This window comes from Choloepus didactylus, chromosome 9 (genome assembly GCF_015220235.1).
Source record: "Choloepus didactylus isolate mChoDid1 chromosome 9, mChoDid1.pri, whole genome shotgun sequence".
NCBI classification, from domain to species: Eukaryota; Metazoa; Chordata; class Mammalia; order Pilosa; family Megalonychidae; genus Choloepus; species Choloepus didactylus.
Window position 1 is genome coordinate 66,463,107 of NC_051315.1, and position 24,481 is coordinate 66,487,587.

At 38.6% G+C, this 24,481-nt stretch overlaps 1 pseudogene; it reads right to left on the minus strand.

Annotated features, from left to right (window-relative positions):
• Positions 1–555: 555 nt before the first annotated feature.
• LOC119543757 lies at positions 556–14,256 on the minus strand (annotated as a pseudogene).
• Positions 14,257–24,481: the final 10,225 nt, after the last annotated feature.

A 24,481-nucleotide genomic window follows, 5' to 3' on the forward strand; every position in this document is an offset into this window, starting at 1 on the left:
TAATTATCAGACAATAGCCCAAAGCATATCTTTAAATGCTCTATTCTGACACTGACAAAACTTCCAGCCTGGGGAAAGACTTTTAAAAGAGACTCCTTTTTTTTTTTTTTTTCCTTTTTTCTTTTTCTTGATTTCTTTTCTACTTTTTTTTTTTATTTTATTTTTAAATCTAAAAGTAATATATGTGGTTATTTTCAATCGGAGGGCCCAGGTTGAGGGACTAGGCTGGGCTTGAGGGGAGACAGAGTACCCACAGTGTCTTTGAATTCCGTATTCACTACTGAAGGCCTCCAGCCCCCGTCTTTAATTGGCAACTCAGGCTGACCAAGGAATCTACCTGGAGAGGCCCCAAAGAGGAGAGAGGAGAAGGGAATAGTGCCCCTGAGAGACAACTGGAGTTCTGAGGATTGGGAGAGTGGAGGGAGGCCCAGCTCAACTGGTAGTCCTCCTTCTGGGAATTCAGACCCCAGGGGCTGGAATTCAGATTCCAGCTTCAGTCAGCCACGCCCCTGACAGGATCAGAGTCACCAGGAGAACTAAAGGCTCCATACCTCCTTACACTGGTGGGGGAGCCGCGGGCTGGCCAACACCACCTGCTGGACAGGAGAGGAAAAGCACCAATTCTAAAGGCCTCATAGGAGGGTCTCATTCTCAGGAAAACTCCATATCTTCCCAATGAGACCTGGGCCTCACTAGACTGGGAAAATCTGACTAGGGTCGACCATATCTGAGGAGACCCAATCACAAAAAGGTTACAGAGAGGCAGAGCAAGAAACAGAAAAAACAAGAGGGGAAAAATTCTGATCAACTAAATAGAACCTAAGTTAGAGGTCTAGAATAAGTTGAACTGAATAACAGAGGCCAGAAAACAAAGCCAACCAACAAGAAAACCACTAGGTAAAAGACAGAAAACAAGCTCCAAAATAAACTAATCAAGAGAATCAGATGCCTAGACAACTTAAGATAACAAGCCATACCAGGAAACACGAAAACATGGACCAGCCAAAGGAACAAACTAATAGCTCAGCTGAGACACAGGAGTGGAGGCAACTAATGCTAAATAAATTTGATGAAATGAAGGAAGATATAGCAAAAGAGCTGAAGGATATAAAGAAGACACTGGCTGACCATAAAGAAGAATTCATAAACTTAAAAAAACAAATGGCAGAACTCATGGGAATGAAGGCCACAATGGAGGAGATGAAAAACACAATGGAGGGACACAACAGTAGATTTGAACAGGCAGAAGAAAGGATCAGTGAACTGGAAGACAGGTCATTCGAATTCATACACACAAAAGAACAGATGGTGAAAAAAACGGAAAAATATGAGCAGGGTCTTAGGGAGCTGAGTGACAACATGAAATGCACAAATATATGTGTTATGGGTATCCCAGAAGGAGAAGAGAGGGAAAAAGGGACAGAAAGAGTAATAGAAGACATATTCACTGAAACTTTCCCAACTCTTATAAAAGACAGAAAATTAGAGATTCAAGAAGTACAACGTACCCCAAATAGAATAGATCCCAATAGACCTACTCCAAGACACTTACTGGTCAGATTGTCCAATGTCAAAGACAAAGAGAGGATTCTGAAAGCAGCAAGAGAAAAGCAATCCATCACATACAAGGGAAAGTCAATAAGACTATGTACAGATTTCTCTGCAGAAACCATGGAGGCAAGAAGACAGTGGCATGATATATTTAAGATACTGAAAGAGAAAAACTGCCAACCAAGAATTCTATATCCAGCAAAACTTTCCTTCAAAATGAGGGAGAGATTAAAACATTTTCAGACAAATAGACACTGAGAGAGTTTGTGAATAAGAGACCGGCACTACAAGAAATACTAAAGGGAGTGCTACAGGCTGATAGGAAAAGACAGGAGAGAGAGAGTTGGAGAAGAGTGCAGAAATGAAGATTATCAGGAAAGGTAAAAGGAGAGGAAAAAATAAGATATGACATATAAATTCCAAAAAACAAAATGGTAGTAGAAAGTACTGCCCTTACAGTAATAACACTAAACATAAATGGATTAAACTCCCCAATAAAAAGACACAGACTGGCAGAATGGATTAAAAAACAGGACCCATCTATATGCTGTCTACAAGAAACTCACTTTAGACACAAGGACAAACATAGACTGAAAGTGAAAGGTTGGAAAAAGATATTTCATGCAAACAACAACCAGAAAAAAGTAGGAGTAGCTATATTAATATCAGACAAGTTAGACTTCAAAAGCGAAACAATTAAAAGAGACAAAGAAGGACACTATATATTAATAAAAGGGTCAATTCATCAAGAAAACATAACAGTCATAAATATTTATGCACCAAACCAGAATGCCCCAAAATTCATGAGGCAAACACTGCGATCACTGAAAGGAGAAATAGATACCTCTACAATAATAGTTGGAGACTTCAATACACCACTCTCATCAATGGATAGAACATCTAGACAGAGGATCACTAAAGAAACAGAGATGTTGAATTGTGTGATAAATGAACTAGACCTGACAGACATTTATAGAACACTACATCCAACAACAGCAGGATACACTTTTTCTCAAGTGCTCATGGAACATTCTCTAGGATAGACCACATGTGGGGTCACAAAGCAAGTCTCAACAAATTTAAAAATATTGATATTATACAAAACACTTTCTCAGACCACAATGGAATGAAGTTGGAAATAAATAAAAGGCAGAAGGTCATAAAATTCACAAACATATGGAGGCTAAACAACACCCTCTTAGAAAACCAGTGGGTAAAGGAAGAAATTACAAGAGAAATTAGTAAATACCTCGAGGCAAATGACAATGAAAACACAACTTATCAAAATTTATGGGATGCAGCAAAGGCGGTGCTGAGAGGGAAATTTATTGCCCTAAATGCCTATATTAAAAGAGAAGAGAGAGCAAAAATTGAAGAGCTAACTGCTCACCTGGAGGAATTAGAGAAAGAACAGCAAACTAACCCCAAAGCAAGCAGAAGGGAAGAAATAACAAAGATTAGAGCAGAAATAAATGCAATTGAGAACAGGAAAACAATAGAGAGAATCAACAAAACCAGAAGTTGGTTCTTTGAGAAAATCAATAAAATCGATGGACCACTGGCTAGGCTAACAAAAAAAAAAGAGAGAGCAGATGCAAATAAATGCAATCAGAAATGGGAAAGGAAATATAACTACCGATCCTGCAGAAATTAAGGAGATAATGAGAAGATACTATGAGCAACTATATGCTAATAAACTAGACAACGTAGATGAAATGGACAACTTCCTAGAAAAGCATAAACAACCAACATTAACTCAAGAAGAAATAGATGACCTCAACAAACCAATCACAAGTAAAGAGATTGAGTCAGTCATCAAAAAGCTCCCAAAAAACAAAAGCCCAGGACCAGATGGTTTCACATGTGAATTCTACCAAGCATTCAAGAACGAATTAGTACCAATCCTGCTCAATCTCTTCAAAAAAATTGAAGAAGAGGGAAAGCTACCTAACTCTTTCTATGAAGCCATCATCACCCTAATACCAAAACCAGGCAAAGATACTACAAAAAAAGAAAATTATAGACCAATTTCTTTAATGAATATAGACGCAAAAGTCCTCAACAAAATACTCGCAAATCGAATCCAGCAGCACATTAAAAGAATTATACACCACGACCAGGTGGGATTTATTCCAGGTATGCAAGGCTGGTTCAACACAAGAAAATCAATTAATGTAATACACCACATCAATAAATCAAAGCAGAAGAACCACATGATCATCTCGATTGATGCAGAAAAGACATTTGACAAAATTCAACATCCTTTCCTGATGAAAACACTTCAAAGGATAGGAATAGAAGGGAACTTTTTCAATATGATAAAGGCAATATATGAAAAACCCACAGCTAACATCACACTCAATGGGGAGAGACTGAAAGCTTTTCCTCTAAGATCAGGAACAAGACAGGGATGCCCACTATCACCATTGCTATTCAACATTGTGCTGGAAGTTCTAGCTAGAGCAATTAGGCAAGAAAAAGAAATAAAAGGCATCCAAATTGGAGAGGAAGAAGTAAAACTTTCACTATTTGCAGATGACATGATTCTATATGTAGGAAATCCAGAAAAATCTACAGCAAAGCTACTAGAACTAGTCAATGAATACAGCAAAGTAGCAGGCTACAAGATCAACACGCAAAAATCTGTAGTGTTCCTATACACAAGTAATGTGCAACAAGAGGAGGAAATCAAGAAAAAAAATCCCATTTACAATAGCAACCAAAAGAATCAAGTATTTAGGAATAAACTTAACCAAGGACACAAAAGACCTTTACATAGAAAACTATAAGAAACTGCTAAAAAAAATTGAACAAGACCTGAAAAAATGGAAGAACATACCATGTTCATGGATTGGAAGACTAAATATAGTTAAGATGGCAATTTTACCTAAACTGATTTACAGATTCAATGCAATACCAATTCAAATCCCAACAACTTACTTTACAGAAATAGAAAAACCAATAACTAAATTTCTTTGGAAGGGTAAGTTGCCCCGAATATCCAAAAATGTCTTGAGAAAGAGGAGTGAAGTGGGAGGTCTCACACTACCTGACTTTGAAGCATATTACAAAGCTACAGTGCTCAAAACAGCATGGTACTGGCATAAGGACAGATATACTGATCAATGGAATCGAATTGAGTGTTCAGAAGTAGACCCTCACATCTATGGACAACTGATCTTTGATAAGGCAGTGAAGCCGAAGCAACTGGGAAAAAGCAGCCTGTTCAATAAATGGTGTTTGGAGAACTGGATATCCATTTCCAAAAGAATGAAAGAGGATGTCCATCTCACACCTTATACCAAAATTAACTCAAAGTGGATCAAAGACCTAAACATTAGCACCAAGACCATAAAACTCTTAGAAGAAAATGTAGGGCAATATCTTAAAGATCTTGTGAAAGGAGGTGGTTTCTTAGACCTCACACCCAAGGCACGAGCAACCAAAGAACAAATAGACAAATGGGATCTCCTCAAAATTAAACACTTTTGTACATCAAAGGACTTTGTCAGAAAAGTAAAAAGGCAACCTACACAATGGGAGATGATATTTGGAAACCACATATCAGATAAGGGTTTAATATCCCGAATATATAAAGGAATCCTGCATCTCAATAACAGAAAGACAAACAATCCAATTAAAAAATGGGCAAAAGACATGAACAGACATTTTTCTGAAGAGGAAATACAAATGGCTCAAAAGCATATGAAAAAATGCTCAACTTCACTGGCTATTAAGGAAATGCAAATCAAAACCACAATGAGATATCATCTCACACCTACCAGAATGGCCATTATCCAAAAAACAGAAAATGGCAAGTGCTGGAGAGGATGTGGAGAAAGAGGCACACTTATTCATTGTTGGTGGGAATGTAGAATGGTGCAACCACTCTGGAAGACAGTACGGAGGTTCCTCAGGAAGCTAAATATAGATTTGCCATATGACCCAGCTATTCCATTGCTGGCTATATACTCAGAGGAACTGAAACTAAAGACACAAGCAGACATTTCTAAACCAATGTTTATTGCAGCATTATTCACAATTGCCAAGAGATGGAAACAGCCCAAATGTCCATCAAAGGACGAGTGGATAAACAAACTGTGGTATATACACATGATGGAATATTATGCAGCTGTAAGACAGAACAAAGACATGGATCATGTAATAATGTGGATGAACCTTGAGGACATTATGTTGAGTGAAGTTAGCCAGAAACAAAAGGACAGATTCTGTATGGTCTCACTAATATGAACGGACATTAATGAACAAACTTTGGGAGTTAAAAGCTGACAACACAGGCGACCAGGAGATAGAAAGAGGGCAGAGATCAGCCATTTGATGCTGAAGGACTACAGAATGTTTAGGATTGATTGCAAAGATCCAGAAATAGATAGCATAATACTGTGTGATGGTAGCACGGTATTGTAAGTACACTGAACAAAGATGTCTGTGAGTAAAGCTGAAAGAGGTGGGATAGGAGAATGTATGACACCAGAGGTAAAGATAGATGATAAAGACTGGGACTGTATAACGTGGCAAAAACTGGAGTGGCCAATGACTGTTACTAAATATACAAATATAAAAATGTTTTTGCATGTGGGAAAGCAAATGAATGTCAACCATGTAGAAATTTCAAAAAGGGATGGTATTCAGGAAAAAACATAGTCAAAGCAAACTGGAGTTTATGGTCAACAGTAACATTGTAGTATACCTCCATTAAATGTAACAAAGGCAATACGCCAATGCTAAATGTATATGAGAAGGGGATATAGGGGAGTAATATGGGATTCTTGGTAGTGGTGTTATTTGCTGTCCTTAGTAGTATATTGTATTGTATGACATGTTATTTTTCTTTTTATCATTTTTTCTTATTGCTAAAAAAAAAAAACAATTTTTCTTGTAGTAATCAGTATGTTCAAATGCTGATTGTGGTGATAAATGTACAACTTTATGATGATACCATGAACAACTGATTGTACACTGTGGATAAATGTATGGTATGGGAATATAACTCTATAAAATTGTAGGAAAATATATATATAGGAGTAAAAGTGTTGGAGAAAACATGGTGAGAGGGATGATGCTTCACCAATATGGACTAACTACAATGTGTAAACTCAGAATTGAATCTTAGAACATAGCCTAACGTGGACACAATAATTGTAATAGTCCCTAGATTGTAAGCTCTTACAGCAGTTAACTCTATCCCTGAATTGTAAGGCCTATCTCTAAACTTTGAGATGCTGATCCCCTAGCGTACGTTGTCACAAACATTGGGACTGGCGGTTTGATGTGCTGAGCCCTCGGGCATGGGACTTGCCCTTATGAAGCTCATTACCACAAAGGAGAGTCTAAAGTTGTATGTAATGGTGCCTAAGAGTCTCCCCGAGTACCTCTTTGTTGCTCAGATGCGGCCCTCTCTCTCTCTAACTGAGCCATCTCTACAAGTGAACTCGCTGCCCTCCCCCCTACGTGGGACCCAACTCCCAGGGGTGTAAATCTCCCTGGCAACGCAGAGTATGACTCCCGGGGATGAATGTGGACCCGGCATCGTGGGACTGAGAGTATCTTCTTGACCAAAAGGGGGATGCAAAATGAGACGAAATAGTTTCAGTGGCTGAGAGATTTCAAATGGAGTCGAGAGGTCACTCTGGTGGACATTCTTATGCACTATATAGATAACATCTCTTAGGCTTTAATGTATTGGAATAGCTAGAAGTAAATACCTGAAACTACCAAACTCCAACCCAGCAGTCTGGACTCCTGAAGACAATTATATAATAATGTAGATTACAAGGGGTGACAGTGTGATTGTGAAGACCTTGTGGATCACACCCCCTTTATCTAGTGCATGGATGAGTGGAGGAATGGGGATAAAAACTAAAGGACAAATGGGGTGGGATGGGGAGATGATTTGGGTGTTTTTTTTCACTTTTATTTTTTATTCTTGTTCTGGTTCTTTCTGATGTAAGGAAAATGTTCAGAGATAGATAGTGGTGACGAACACATAACTATGTTATCATACTGTGGACAGTGGACTGTATATCATGGATGACTGTATGGTGTGTGAATGTATTTCAATAAAACTGAATTTAATAAAAAAAAAAAAATAAATGAAGGAGCAGGATTTGGAGAATCAAAGTTAGGATTAGGAATCAGGCAACAGGGTTCCGTCTCTGTTGATAACAGCTTTGTGTCCTTGAGCAACTAACTTACTTTACCTCTAAGGTCTGTTTCCTTATTTGTAAACTGAAATCAAATTCATCGAAACTGTCTGTGATTCAGTAACAGAAGTTAGCTTTAGTGATTTTTGTTTTCCTCTTAATACTTTTACATATTTTTCAAACTTTTATAATGAGCTGTATTACTTACATATCCAGATGATTAATTTAAACTTTCTGTGGTTTAATTCTTTTGACCATTAGAAGACTTTCTTGTATAAGTTTATGCCACCTCAATCTTTGAAAAGGGCTAACTGCAAATTTTCTTCAAGGACACTGATCCAGAAAATACTAATTAAATTATACTTAAAAAAAAAAAAATAGCCCTCTCTGGGGAATGCTGATATCACACTATAAGTGTTAGTGACATCAGTTCTTAATTAACATCAGTTTTTAAGAATCCACATCTTTAGGCAAAAGGCCTTAGACAGTCTCTAGAACATACTCCATCCTGACAACCCCTGTCATCTAAATATCAAAGAAATTAATCCTTGAAAGGAACCTTAGAAACCAGGTACTCCAGCCTACTTATCTTGTCCTCAGGGAATAATGGACAAAAGAAATTAAGTGACTTGACTGAAGCCACACACAGCTTCTTTGGCCTCTGAACCAAAATTAGGATGTACGTTTTCTGAGTTGACAGTCCTATATGACCCAAACCCGAGCAGTCCCCTTAGCTTTCAGTGGAGTTGGTCATAGTTGTTGACTCAAAGAAAGATTTCTCCAACCGTCATCTGTCCTGGCTGACTCTCCACTACCACTGATTTTAGAAGGGTAGTCCTGGATATTCATCAAAATGTAATTCATTGTGAATCTATATAAGATTTCTTCTTACATAAAAAATATTTTCCAAATTTTGGAACTAACTAATAATAATAATGATAATAATTGGAGTAGCTAATGAAACCAACATGTTTACTTCATCAAATACATCACAAGTGGACATTTGGGAGCATGGGAACTTAAATTTTTTTCAAAGTTTTTTAAATGAAGAGTTTTTCTGTTTAAAGCAAAAGCATGATCTCTTGTATCCATTTTAAATTTTAATATTGATAATGCTGTCTTCATACTTTTGTGGTGAGTTTAATAACAATATGTTCAGGATATTTTTCATCTTGTTAGATATTCAATATAGATAAATGGGACATTAATGTTTATTCAGCATGAGTCACATCACTGGCAAATTTTTCGTCATTTCATCTGTTTCTAGAGTCATGTATGGTGTTACATTCTATGTAATTTTACCAATGAATAAATGTTTAGTAAACATTCAGAAAAAAACCAACCAAACAAACAAAAAAATCAAAAACAAAACTTAACACAAAGCCACAATAATCAAAACAGCATTGTACTGGCACATATCAAACAGTAGAATAGAATTGAGAGCTCAGAAATCAACCCTCACATTATGGCCAACTGATTTTTGACATGGTGGCAAAGACCACTCAATTAGAAAAGAATAGTCTTTCCAAAAAATAGTGCTAAGAAAACTTGATCTCCATTTACATAAAACAGAAGGAAGACCCCTACCTCATACCATAAACAAAATCAACTCAAAATGGATCAAGACCTTAATATAAGAACTAAAACTATGAAACTCCTTTAAATAACAAACATAGGGAAGCATCTTCAGGACCTTGTGATAGGCAACAGTTTATTAGACTTTACACCCAAAGCACAAAGACAACAACAAAAAAATAGATAAATGGGACCTCATCAAAATAAAAAAACTTTTGCATCTCAAAGAACTTTATCATGAAAGTAAAATGATAACATACACAATGGGAGAAAATAATTGGAAACCATGTATCTGATAAGGGATTAATATCCAGAAGATATAATGAAATCCTTCAACTTAACAACAAAAAGATAAGTAACCCAATTTAAAAATGGGCAAAAGACTTGAAAGAGATCTCTCCAAAAAAAGATACAAATGGCCAGAAAGCACACAAAAAGATGCTGAACTTCATTAGCCATCAGGGAAATGCAAATTGAAACCACAATGAGATACAATCTCACACTCATTAGAGTAGCTGCTATTAAAAACAAAAACAGAAAATAACAAGTGTTGGAAAGGATGTGGAGAAATAGGAACACTGATGGCTTGCTGATGGCAACATAAAATTGTGCAGCCATTCTGGAAGACAGTCTGTCTGTTCCTCAGAAAGCTAAGCATAGAACTACCATATGACCTGGCAATTCCACTACTAGGTGTACACCCAAAAGAATTAAAAGCAGGGATTCGAACAGATATTTGCACCCTGAAGTTCACAGCAGCATTATACACAATTGCCAAAAGATGGAAGCAACCCAAGTGTCCATCAACCAATGAATGATTAAATAAAATGTGGTATATGCATACAATGGGATATTATTTGGTCATTAAAAAAATGAAGTTACAATACAGGTGACAACGTGGATGAACCCTGAAGATACCATGTTGCGTGAAATAAACCAGACACAAAAGGACAAATATTGTATGATCTCACTGTTTTGAAAAAATTAAAATAAGCAAACTCATAGAGTCAGAATCTAGAATATAGGTTTTCAGGAGACATGGTGGGGATGGGGAATGGGAAGTTAAGGCTTAAAATGTACAGAGTTCTTGTTTGGAATGATGGAAATGTTTTCATAATGGATGGTGGTGACGGTAGCATAACATTGTGGATGCAATTAACAGCGCTGAAATACATATCTGAATGTGATTAAAAGGGAAAATGTTAGATTGTATATATGGTAAAAGAATAAAATTTTTTTAAAAAATCCATGGAACTACAGTGCACGAACAATGGGCCCTAAGTTAAACTGTGTACTTTAATTATTAGTACAGTTGTAAAAATGTGCTACATCAATTGTAACAAATGATCCACACCAGTGCAGGGTGTTGGTAGTGATGTGGTGTGTGGAAATCCTGTATTTTATGCATGATTGTTTTGTTAACCCACAGCTTCTCTAAATAATAATAATAAAAAAAGACCAAGTTGTTTAATCTTTGTCCCTTTTCAAAAACTTCTTTATTAAAACATTACTATAAATATTTATTGACTATATTTGCCTATTAAGCATAATAAATGAAAAAAATTTGAAGCAAGCTATAAAAAAAATTAAATACCTTGGGAAGATTATTGATTGCTTGCTAACTGGTGTTCATTACATTATTTAAATTCTCCTTAACTTCTTCTAGCGGGTACTACTCTGATTTTAGAAACAATAATCTTAGAACTCACAGAATTTCATAACCAGAAGGAGGCTTAGAGATTATTTGGTTCAGCCTTCTTACCTGTGGCTCTGCAGCTCCAGGCCCTGCCCCTCTGATATTCGGGGCAGCAGTTTTGCCATAGCTTTTGGTACCACTACAGATTAATGCTCAGTACAAGAAGGGAAATGTTTCCTCCTCTTTTGTACTATGAGAGTGGAGTCCAAATTTGGGTTGTTTAGGCCACAAAATCGTTCAAGAATTTAGTGAAATTGTTCTTTTGGTTTACTGTTTTCCTCCCAGGTATATACTCATTTCCAAGGATGGGTTCAGGTAAGAACTGTCACGCTATACCTGGAACTTCTGGCAGTTTTTAACCTATGGACCTTATTGATAAATCCACGTCCTCATGTTCAACTTCTCCTCATGGTGAACTACCCCTCAGGGGCTCTGCACTCTTCTTTGTGATTTGAAATCATTGAGTTGCTCCAATCATAACAAATTGGTATGAGCCAATCCCAGTCACTGATGCTTTTTTAGTGAGTTTCCCAGAAAGTTAATAGTTCATACTGTTAGACACCCAACATAGAAGGAAGAAGTAAGATACAATGTGACATGGCCCCATCATTAGCTAAACGTCATTTTGGGCTTTTCAAATAGTAAGGTTTGGATAAGTCCATCCATATATGAACTACCATTAGCGAAACAGAACTGGATCTCAGGTCCTAAGACTTCTATGCAGTGCTCTCTCCACTACAGCCAGCTAGTTATTGCTACACTCAATCTAATAATGGTTCAGAAAAGCCCCCCTCTGAGTCAAAAGGCTTTGGACTTTGTCAAGACTTCTTAGAAGCTCAGTGCTTCTGTCAGCTGCGGCAACAAAGGGACTGAAAGACCGGCTTCAAAGTATTTCTATTCTTTTGGTATGTTTCTCAATAGATGAAGCTCTAGGAAGCATTCTGGATATCTGGAGAGAGGAGCACTTTGGTTGTCACAATGATTGAGCAGGGAGGGCCTACTTACATTTAGTTGGCAGTGGCCAGGGCTAGACATCCTACAAATCCAGAGACAGCCCTACTGAACAAAGAAGTTTGCCACTTCCTGAACGACTTTTAAATGGCCCACTGGACAGTCCTGTGAGTAAAAATAACCTACATGAAATCATTTGAGCCTAGAACCTAATTTCATTTTAAGCAAAATCACAAATTACTTTTTGCATGATTTAAATATACACTGAATTTTTTAGAAATGCAACTGCTGAGAAAATTGAAGGGAAATTGTACTTTGTTTCATTTGGAATTTGACTAAAAAAAAGTCATCATTACTTTTTTAGATGTTTATCTTTTTTTAATTAAAAAAAGATTTAATCAGAAAAGTCTGGTTAAATTCAATATTAACTCAAGCGCTCAAAAACCTTTTAGAAAAACCAACATGTTCAAAGAAGAGAAAAGCAAGCAGCAACTGACAATTCCTTGGTGGAAAAATTAGTTGCATAATTAAAATGCCCTCATGATTATCAAGCCCAACTCTATCACTTTTGTTTTTCAAAAATAGGTTTCAAAATACATAGAAACCATACAGATACTCTTTAGCAGTAAAAAAAATTTAACAATGAAGTTTAAAGATATAGCAAAAGCCAAATATGACAATGCACATGAATAATTTATAACCTAAGCCTTTTCAATCCCAGAAAACTAACATGGGGAGATCTCACTGAATGGTAACATACATAAAACGAGAGCTAATAATAAATAGAATCCTAAACATTTTCCCAACAACTAAGCCAAAAACGGCAGCTTAGGAATACTATTAGGACATAGCTTTTCTTCTTTCTTACCCAATTGTTTTATTTAGATAAATCTGGCTATCAAATAATACATGTATAAATCTGGGTAATTTTTTTCTTAGTCAATTACTATCAATTACTATCATTTCTTCCTGTTTACCATTCCCTTAATTTTCTCTGGCAACATTTTTCCTTTGGTTTGACCAGTTGAACTCAACAGGTTTGGAATGTAAAGTGCATATCAACTCTTTTTGTAGTAGCACTTGGGAAATGCAATCCTGGAAAAGGCTGATTGTAACTGCAATGGCCTGTTGGGGCTGACAAAGTTAAGCATACATTCACAATGTGACAATGCCATGGCTTCTCTTGGGTCCCATGGCCCAGGAGGATACTGCATGCTCCTGGGTGAGAACTGTGTGTGCAAACATCCACCCATTTAAATTTTCAATAAATACAATGCACCAATTTAAACCATTTCAGTGGAATAAAAAAAAATTGAATTTCTATTGGCCTATTTTGTTTCTTGGACTGGCTTGGAAGGCTGTTCATAAAACAGAAGATAAATATTTTATTGGTTGCTACTCCAAGTTCTTTAGACTTTAGCACTTCCCATTCCTCAACCCTCAGCAGTTTTTTTGTTTGTTTTTTGTTTGTTTTTGCTTTTGTTTTGGTTTTTGTTTTTTGCAGCAATAATGGTATTCTTCATTAACAGTTTTGGAATGCCTGCAGCGGATGCCACAATATCTGCAAGAATTGTTCTTTGGGAGTGTACCGATGAGACATTGTTAACAGTGGCATCACCTCCAGGACATTCATGTGCCCCATCTGCGTGTAGCAACATTGCAATGTGCGTTCCAATATTCTGATCTTCCAGCCACAACCACATTCTTCCCTAGCGTCGTCGGGTTCACTTGATTAGTTTCCACACATTCCATGGAGTAGCAGGAAGCACGGAATACTGATCCAAACACATTTGCCCTACCTTAATTACATGAAAGTTGTCAACATCCTTGTCTGGAGAAACAGCACTGCAGATCTTTCTCTCATCAGTGTGCTCTGGAAGAGGCAGCTGAACAAGGAGGCCATCTACACTGTCATCATTATTTAGCTTATTGATCAAATTCAACAATTCTTCCTCTGAAATCGAAGCTGGTTTCAAAATTGTTTCACTAATGATTTCCAAGTCCGCGGCTGCCCCGGTATTTTTGAGGACCTAGGAGTAACTGGCCGGGTTCTCACCAACAGAACCACGCTCAGGCGCACCGCCTCTTGCCCAAGGCCACTCTTTCTTCCATCTCCTGCCACACTTGCTGCTTGATTTGCTGGGCAAGTTTCTTTCCAGAAGTGATAACAGCTTCATTTCGCATTGCGGAGCGATGGGAGCGGTGATGGCGGAGGCGGCAGCTCTCCACGGGCCGGGGCAGCCGAGCAGCCAGCGTGGATGAAAGACAGTTAGGTAGCCATGGCTGGTGCCGGTGCCCGTGCTGGGCGATGTTTATCATTTTGAATGTCACCAAAGACAATGTCATTCATAGTATTTGAGCCACCAATATACCACACCCATGTAGTCTGCATTCATAGCATCTGCAATTTCATTACATTTTATCCAAGCATTTGCAGTTTGAAAATACTGCATACTATTTTATTATACTTTTCTTTTATGTCTCTTTATGCTACAGCTAAGGCATTATGTTTATTTTTTAAATTATGTATGTAGGTGTGTTAGAAATTATATTTCAGGACAGCAAAGGAAGTACTATACAATATTGGTTTTAAAAAGGAGGTGGAGTGTTTATCTGCTAGGACATGAGCCTTCCACTGCTTGCTAACTCTAATACTCAACCCTCTATCTGCAAAGTGGCACAGCCACCTGATACAACTTAGAGTCTTTTTAAAAAAATTCTTTTTTCTTTTTCTCTTGCTGGAAAAATAAAAAAGACACACTCGGGGAACTAAGATGGCGGCTAGCTGAGACAGGGTGAAAAAAACACCTCCGTGAAAAACACTAGCTAAAAACCAGAAAGTGACCTAGAATACCGGTTACAGCAATGCACCTACTGGATGAGGGTTCCTAGCTCCAGAGGGGCAGTATACTTGGTGAAACCGGGAGTCGGCATTCTGAACCGAGTGAGTAAGCTGGCTGGAAGACCGGTAGCCACGCGGCGGGCTGGGGAAACCAGGGTTCAGCGTATGGAGACCAGCTGGCTGTTTAAAAAAAAAAAAAAAAAAAAGGAGCGGCTCCAGTAGCAATTGTGGGAACCACGCAGTAAAACACAGAAAGAGGGGGCTGGGCTGGCCTCTTGCTGTCTGGCTGGGAAGATAGCCTGCTGCAGATACCACTGGGTTTGGGGGAACGGAGGGGAGAGCCGGAAGCAGAAAGAAACCCTGTGGCTAGCAGCTAGCCCCCAGAGAGCTGGATAAACTCCTGCCCGGGGCCATGCCCACAGCTCAAAGCCCTGCCAGTTGTCCCGGAGCTGGGAAGGAGGAACGGTGTGAGGAGGAGGGGGCTGAGATGCCCTGCTCTGCCATTTTTGCTTCGGGCTGGGAGTGCGCCACCACACGGCCAGTGGCGCGGGGCTTCCCTTGTGGGACGGCACGCACTGATGACGCAGCACAGCCTTCCCTTGGCTGAGCTACTGGAGGAGCGCGGCTGGGAGGGGGGATCCGCTCAGAGAACCCAGGGACGCTATGCCAAGTCCCGTAGTTTATGGATCAGCGAGAGAGAGAGGCTGGGGCTGAACTGAAATGAAGGCTTAGACTTTTGCGGCGGCCTTGAATCTCCGGGATCCTGGGGGATTTGAACATTAGAACTGCCCTTCCTCCCTGGCTACCCATACATATGCCCCACATTCAGGGCAGACAGCTCCAGCAACACACCCAAACTGAGTACTCCAACTGAACCCACAAGAATCATTTCCCCACACAAAGCGGAAAAAAGGTTGAGAACTGACTCGAGGGATATAGGTGACTCACAGACGCCATCTGCTGGTTAGTTAGAGAAAGTGTACGTCACCAAACTGTGTTCCTGAAAAATTAGATCGATATCCCTTTTTCTTTACAACTTGAAAGAGCCCTATCAAGCAAAACAAATGCCAAGAGGCCAAAAACAACAGAAAATCTTAATGCATATGATAAAACCAGAAGATATGGAGAATCCAACTCCAAACACACAAACCAAAATATCGGAAGATACAGTATACCTCACAAAATTAATCAAAGATCTACAATCGAGGAAGGAAAACATGGCAAAGGATTTAAAGGACATCAAGAAGACCATGGCCCAGGATATAAGTGACATAAAGAAGACCCTCGAAGAGCATAAAGAAGACGTTGCAAGAGTAAATAAAAAAATAGAAGATCTTATGGAAATAAAAGAAACTGTTGGCCAAATTAAAAAGATTCTGGATATTCACAATACAAGACTAGAGGAAGCCGAACAACATCTCAGTGTCCTAGAAGCCCACAGAACAGAAAATGAAAGAACAAAAGAAAGAATGGAGAAAAAATAAAAAAAATTGTAATGGACCTCAGGGATACGATAGATAAAATAAAACATCCAAACTTAAGACTCATTGGTGTCCCAGAAGGGGAAGAGAAGGGTAAAGGTCTAGAAAGAGTATTCAAAGAAATTGTTGGGGAAAACTTCCCAAACCTTCTACACAATATAAATACACAAAGCATAAATGCCCAGCAAACTCCAAATAGAATAAATCCAAATAAACCCACTCCAAGACATATTCTGATCAGACTGTCGAATACTGAAGAGAAGGAGCAAGTTCTGAAAGCAGAAAGAGAAAAGCAATTCACCACATACAAAGGAAACAACATAAGATTAAGTAGTGACTACTCAGCAGCAACCATGGAGGCGAGAAGGCAGTGGCATGACATATTTAAAACTCTGAGAGAGAAAAATTTCCAACCAACAATACTTTATCCAGCAAAACTCTCCTTCAAATTTGAGGGAGAGCTTAAATTTTTCACAGACAAACAAATGCTGAGAGACTTTGCCAATGAAAGACCTACCCTACTTCAGATTCTGAGGGGAGCCCTGCTGGAGGAGAGACAGGGAAAGGAGAAAGAGATATAGAGAATTTCAACAGACATATATAGTACCTTACATCCCAAATCACCAGGACACTCACTTTTCTGTAGTGATCACAGATCTTTCTCGAGAAGGGACCATAAGCTGGGACATAAAACAAGCCTCAAGAAATTTAAAAAAAAAAAACATTGAATATACTCAAAGCACATTCTCCAACCACAATGGAATACAAATAGAAGTCAATAATTTTTGAACTGCAATTCCACTGGTCACTTCCTACATGATATAAAATACACAAACTCTAAGGACAAATCAGTGGTTTTGAACTCAATGTAAAATATGTAATTTTAGACAACTATATAAAGGTGGGGGAATGAAGAAGTATAGGAACATAGTTTATGTGTCCTACTGAAGTGAAGGCAGTATCAAAGAAAAACAAGATTGATATGGATTTAAGAGGTTAATTTTAAGCCCCACAGTAAACACAAAGAAATTATCAGAGAATATAACCATAGAGATGAAAAGTAGAGTTTGGGTTAAGAGAAATGGGGGAAGGGGCAATGGGGAGTTAAGAAATGAGTGTAGGGTTGCTGTTTAAGGTGAAGGGAAATTTCTAGTAATGGATGGTGGGAAAGAGCATTACAACATTCTAAACGTGATTAATCCCACTAATGAAAGGCTAGGGAGGGAGTGGAATGGGAAGATTTAGGCTGTATATATGTTTCCACAACTGGAAAAAAAAAAAAACAAAAGTCAGTCTAACTAGATGACAATTGAATACTAAGGATGAACTTGGATGGGACAGGAGGATAGAAGACAGGTGGCTCAAAGGGACACAGTTGAGACATAAGGAAAAGGAAATATAGAATGTAAGCTTTTTATCATTGTTGAATCTATTGTACTTCTTAGCTGCGCTTAATGGGATTGCATGAAAGAATGTTCTTGTTCATGGGAAGTGTATACGTGAATTATAGTGAATGCTCAAGGATGTGTGCAGCTAACTCTCATACATTCAGATGACAGAGCAATAGATGATGGATGATAGGGAAGGAGGGAGGGAAAGAAATAGCAATGTGACAGCAAGTTAAAGTTGGTGGATTGAGCTACCGGGGGAGGGGGGGTCAGGGTATGATGGAATTCTATGTATAGGGCTAGTATTGTTTTTGCAACTGTTCATATAACTTTGAACTTATTTCAAAATAAAAAAAAAAGTAAAAAAAAAAAAAGATACACTCATGCTATTAGAGATTCAATGATTTTTTTTTTTTTTTGCCAGAATGCATGACTTAATTTCCAATCAGAATACAATAACTGGGTGACTAAACTACTTTTTTTTTCTCTCTTGCTAATTAGGTTTTTTCCCCCTTTATTAGAGAAGTTGTGGGTTTACAGAACAGTTATGCATAAAATACAGGTTTCCCATATACCACCCTATTAACACCTTGCATTAAGGTGGAACATTTGTTACAATTGATGTAGCACATTTTTATAATTGTTCTATTAAATATAGTCCATGGTTTAACTTAGGGTTCACTATTTGCATAACGTCACTTCATGGGTTTTTTTTTATATATATATTTTTACTCTGCTACCATATATACAATCTAACATTTCACCTTTTATTTCAGTGCTGACATATATTTCAGTGCTGTTAATTTTGTTCACAATGTTGTGCTATCATCACCAGCATCCAATACCAAAACATTTCCATCATTTCAAATAGGTACTCTGCATATTTTAAGCCTTAACTTCCCATTCCCTATCCCCACCCCGTTCCCTGATAACCTATATCTAAACTCCCACTTCTGAACTCCTAATCTCTGTTCTTTTCTCAATAATGTGGGCTGTGTGGTAACAAGTTAAAGAGCATTGGACAAGCTTCGAGAGGCCTGAGTTCAAGTTCTACCTCTACTGCTTACTAGTTACCCGACCTCTGTCTTGTTTTAGCAAGTAACCTATCAAAGTCTCTTCATTTATTAAGCAGATTATAAATTCATACACTCCCTTCCTACGTGAGGATTCAATACATAAAGTGCCTTCTGGACTGCAAAACATTAAATTTGAAAGGACATTTTATTGAAGCTTTTTTTTTTAATATGGTCTGCCTAAATCTTAGAACACTTGGCTATATTTTGGGTTTTCAGAATTCTTAGACTATATTTTGAAGAGAACTGCTTTAAACAGACTAGTACACAGAGGAACCGCTTAGGTAGGTAAGAGGAGTCCATGTACCAATGTGGGAAACCTATGGACATTAGAGTCTGACAGTTTTCCACCTCATTCCCACCCCATGTGAGAGTGGGCTGGGTACTTGGCCATCTGAGCTTGTGAACTGAAGCGAAGAATCCTTGTGATAATTAGTAATGAATGACACGTGAGGGCATTTGGCACCCAGCAGGTGCTCAATAAATGAAAGCTCTTACTATTTTACAGAGAAAGGAAACAATAAACTGGATAGAACTTTATAAATCCTGTCTACAACATCATTCACTGTGCAGGGAGTTTTGAAGTAAGGGGTTTAGTTACTAGAGTGCTGAAAGTTACCTCCAGGAGCCTACCTCAACGAGGTTTACCCACAAGGTAGAGGAGATCAGCTACATTAGTTAGTGGTAAAAGTTAGAACAGGATTGTCACCAAGGTCCTCTGATCACTGTAGTTTTTGTGCTTGTGTTTTCACCACAGCCACCTGAAAAGCACCCTGTAAGGCAGCAAACACTCCCAAAACATAGCATCCTTACATAACTCCAGCACTAGAGGGTAAGTTCAGAGGGATAATACTTGTCAACTTCTGGAAGCTGAAGTATTACCTGGAAAAGACCATCTAGAGAAATCTTAAATAGGGAATCTCTCTCTCCCAGGTCTTGGGAAAAGTCATTCTAAATAAGTGCTAACTTTTAGTCCCAATTCAGAAAGCAGGGAGGCCCCACCACAAGATAGGTAGCTGTTGTGTCCTCTCCCAAGTCTTTCAGAGACCCCAGCCCATCTATTACCAAAATCTGGGCCATACTAAGGTCCTCAAAAACCTAATCTTCTCCTAGACAAGGCTTGAAGGATCTCTGAATGCCAAGAACCCAGCTGGTTTGGATTAGCCAAGGTTTGGGGAAGTAGGGGGGAAAAAGATGGGAGAGCACAGGAAAAAAATTATTAGTTGGCCTAGGGAAAGAGAGTTTAAACCAAATGTCACTGTATGTGGCCTCTTTCAGCTTGCTGTAATATGGATTTCCATTCCCATAGTTGGTCTTCTGGACTCCAGAACCATCTTAGAATTCAAGCATGCAGGTCATAGACAAGAGGGCAGGTAGTATGCACCTTAGGTCATACACTCCCCTAGCCTGAAAGTTTGAAAAAAAATCACGTATATAACCACTGGCATAGCTAGAATTATCTGAAACCAGTTCTATTTCCCCTTTTCTCAAGTACCTCCTCCACACTTTAAAGTTGCAACTCCTTTGAGAAGACTACTATAAGGATGTACCCCAGAAATCTCAATGAATTTAAACAATAAGGATATACTGTAAATTCTAACTGATTAACTAATTAACTAAAGGAGTAATATGCATACAGCAGAATAGTTCGTTAAGTACAAAAATTTCAACAGAAATTTGAACTAACTCTTCAAACTTTTCAATAGGACACCTAATATTGCGTGGCCATTCAATGTCATGATTCTCTCCCAACATCTCTTCCCACCCTCTAATTGTTCCCATTAGCGAGCCACCATGACAACTCTTAAACTTTGAACTGAGTAAGAGGAGGGTGGTATATATATACCCCACATTTGCTTTTTCCAGACTTCTGAAACAGTGACTTGAAAGATCTTTATGATTTTTCTCAGGAAACTGATGCAGTTATTGGATTGGGGCCAGGAATATGCCTTCTCCAAAAGATTCAATTTATGCTGAAAGTGTCTCAGGAAATAAAGGCCTTAAGAACATACCATTGCAAGGTTGTTTTTTTTCTGCCTTAGCTACAGGTGTGTAAACCATGGATTTTTTATGTTATGGATCTTCCTAGCCTCTGACTATACTGCATACCATCTCATCATCATTCTAATAGATATGAGAATAGTGCTGTCTCCTGTAACTCACAGATCCTTCATGAACGAAGAAACAGAGTCTCGGGGAGTAAAAATGACCTACTCTAGTGCCCATGATCAACCTTCTCAGAGTTGGTCTTGTTCCTTCACCTGGGAGAATTAGAAGAGCTGAACTGATTGGGCAAGGGCTGAAGTGCTAGGAGGAGGATAGGCGCAGAGAAGAGGTAATGAGGGACCAGGTTGGTACCCTAGGGGTAGATCAGGGGATTGTCTCAAGTGCTGATGATGCAGAGAAGGGAGCCTGTGGCCTTGTTTTCCTTTCATAACAGTTCATCCACAGAAATTCATTACTTCCTACATGTCATTCTGAAATTCAGTTCATCAGAGACATTTGGCCATACATGTACCATGAGGGATTTCTTCTTCAAGGTTGACATCACACCCATTCAGGTGAGAAACAGGAAATCACCAAAGCAGAAGTCACTTGTTGGTGGGTTTCTCATACACCACCATCTTCCCTTTGGATCATCATTCTGAGAGGTGGATGTGAACACCTGTGCCAGTTTGGCTATATTATGTCCCCCAGAAAAAGCCATATTCTTTGATGTAGCCTTGTGGGGCCAGACGTATTAGTGGTGATTAGGTTGGAACCTTTGTATCAGGTTGTTTCCATGGAGATGTGACCCACCCAACTGCAGGTGATAACTCTGATTAGACATTTTCCATGAAGGTGTGGCCCTGCCCATTCAGCGTGGGCCTCAATTAAATTACTGGCGTACCTTAAAAGGAGCCACACAGGCCCAGAAGCAAGCAGCAGCTGAGGGACACATTTTGAAGATGGCTGTTGGAAGCTGACACTGACATTTTGGAGAATGCCATTTTGAAACGCTATCTAGGAGCAAGCAGACACCAGCCACATTCCTTCCTCGCTAACAGAGGTTTTTGGACGCCACTGGCCATCCTTCAGTGAAGGTACCCTATTGTTGATGTCTCACCTTGGACACTTTATGGCCTTAAGACTGTAACTTTGTAACCAAATAAACTCCCTTTATAAAAACCAATCCATTTCTGGTGTTTAGGAAACCAGAACAACACCCTATGTCCCAAACCCTTAGCCTACTCTGCTTTTCCTTTTCTCTGCTCTGGATCACTTCATTAAGAAAACAACATACAACTCAGAAGTCCATTGCTGGATTTCTCTTATTTACTTGGCTGTCAAACACATAAGTACAGATTCAGGGATGGTACTATAAACCTCTATTTTTAAATACAAAAATAAAACTTGATATTTCCAAAGGCCAAAAAGAAATGCACTGGGTCTGGCTTAGCTATTCCCATGAGTTCTCTCCAGAAGTCAGAGGTAAGGAGAGCTGATTTTCCCAGCATGGACGCAGCATACACCTTTATTACTGAAAGAGGATGTTCTTATTTGCAGTGCATTATACCCATAAATTCCATCCACTCAGCAAGTCAAATTATTGCTGGCCTCCAAAATACATTAAGTTTGGGCTTAAATCAGTCACTTTTGAAGATATACTGCAACCCACTTCCTAGCTGTATTTGTAATATATTCACCCTGCAAATGTTCTTTAAAATGCATTGTTTGTGGAGTTGTCTTACTTCAGTCAGCCATGTGATGATATAAAGAATATAAGCTCTAATTTGTAGTTTCTGTCTGTGTGTGATTGTTCATGATCCCTACCAAAAGAGCTAACGGCTGCCAAAATGCTCTCATGCTATAAAGAGAAAAAGCTCTCTGAATCAGAATCAAATTAGAATTAGTGATATAGCTGTAAACAACAGTGGGAAAATATCGGGCCTGAGCAGTTTATGTCAGAATTTGGTGGAAGCAGATAGGATGTTCCAGATAATGTTAAGAAGGGGAAAGCCAAGGAATTATTTTGGGTGCTTAATGGTATATGGCAAGATTAAACTATGTTTAATGGTAATGCTTAAAATATCTTTCTCATATCTAGTCTGTTTCACAAAGTATTACAAATTTGTGTTCTTCATCAGTTGACAATCAGTTGACAATTTGAACATGATGAACTGATTCAGAGAGTTAGTGCAGAAGCTAGATTGATCATAATTTTAAGTGGCTAAGAAAGGGAAATATAGGGAAATAGAACTAGACTTCCATCATCCCCTTGGGAAAGAAGGCCCATTTTCTCTGAACTTCCCTTTGTCAAGCTGCTCTCTGTGTGATGGGAAGATGTGTGTGGTGGGGGGAGGGATGTGTGTGGGGCCCCTACCAGATGCTCAGCTTTTCTCTGAGCTAAGTAAGGAAACTTAGGCCTGGGAAGCCTGAGAGAAGCAGGACACTCAGACAGTTTTGCGTGTGTCACTATTGTTTATATCCACCTTAATTCAAAAGACTGTATGATTTTTAAAGCTAAAATCTGCTTACATACCATCAAAAAAGAAGGTACCACAAGCATACTGCACATTAAAGGCACTGTCTTTAAAACAATATGATATGGATTGTTCTTTAAATTTCTCAGAAATAAGCACATTTATTTTTCCTTTTTTTTCCCCTTACAAAGACACTTTCCCACCTATGTATACAAGTGCACTATAATAAATATCTGGCAAATATTAAGACTTCCCATAACTCACATATTTCCCATAAGTCACATGCTAGGGCCAACTGATACCTATAATATTCCATTCTGATAATCATAATGTTTCTGCATAGATTTGAGGACTGAAACATTTAATCTTAGGATACTACAATATTAATAACAACTGCCATCTTTGAACACTTACATGCCAAGAACCTTGCTGAGCACTTTACATTTATTATCTCTTTTATACTTCTATCAACAGTAAGAGAGATATTATTCCAATCCAGGGATTGGAGAGGTTAAGTAGCTGACTAGATGACAGACCTAGTAAGTAGCAGAGCTCGGATTTAACCTTGGGTCTTACTCACTCTTCCACAGTTTCTTTAATCATAATGCAGTATGCCTATCACATGGTTACTATAAACTGGGGACCAGAGGGTTGCTGGAGCTGTCTTGTTTCAACTTGCAATAGCTGGCGTTAAATTTTCAGGCAACTTGTGAGCTGGTTGTTGTCATGTTGGTAGCCCTTGGTGGATTATTTACACCACAGCAATCAGCAAACACTACTAATCAGGGCTTTTTTTTTTCCCAAGAGAGAGATGGGGGGAGGGTAAAAATATTTAATAACATACACAACGAAGAACATTTCTAAGTATCATAGGATTATATGGCCCCTTTTTTCCCGTCCACGCTGTTTGCCCTCCAAACATATAATATGACAGAGTTAGCAATAAAGCAGGACAAATACATGGCCTTGGAGAATGCTGCCAGCCTCCAGCCCAGGTGTGGACTGCCCCACACAGTCTCAATTTCAATGCCCAGCCTGGCTTGGTTCCACCCATTCTCTTCAACCACTTACTTCACTCACATTACTTGTGAACCCCAAGGTGACTGGCAGAGCAAATCAGGACATTTGATACAGTTGTTTTGATGAAAAAATCTGTAAGCCAAATTCCGATCTCATGACTCAAAACTAATAACTTCAGTCTCAGGCACTGATTAGTTCTTTCTCAGTTCTAATTCTTTCTGTCAGGTGAATACAATGTAAATCCAAAAGTAAGATATATTCTGAACACAGAGGGTAT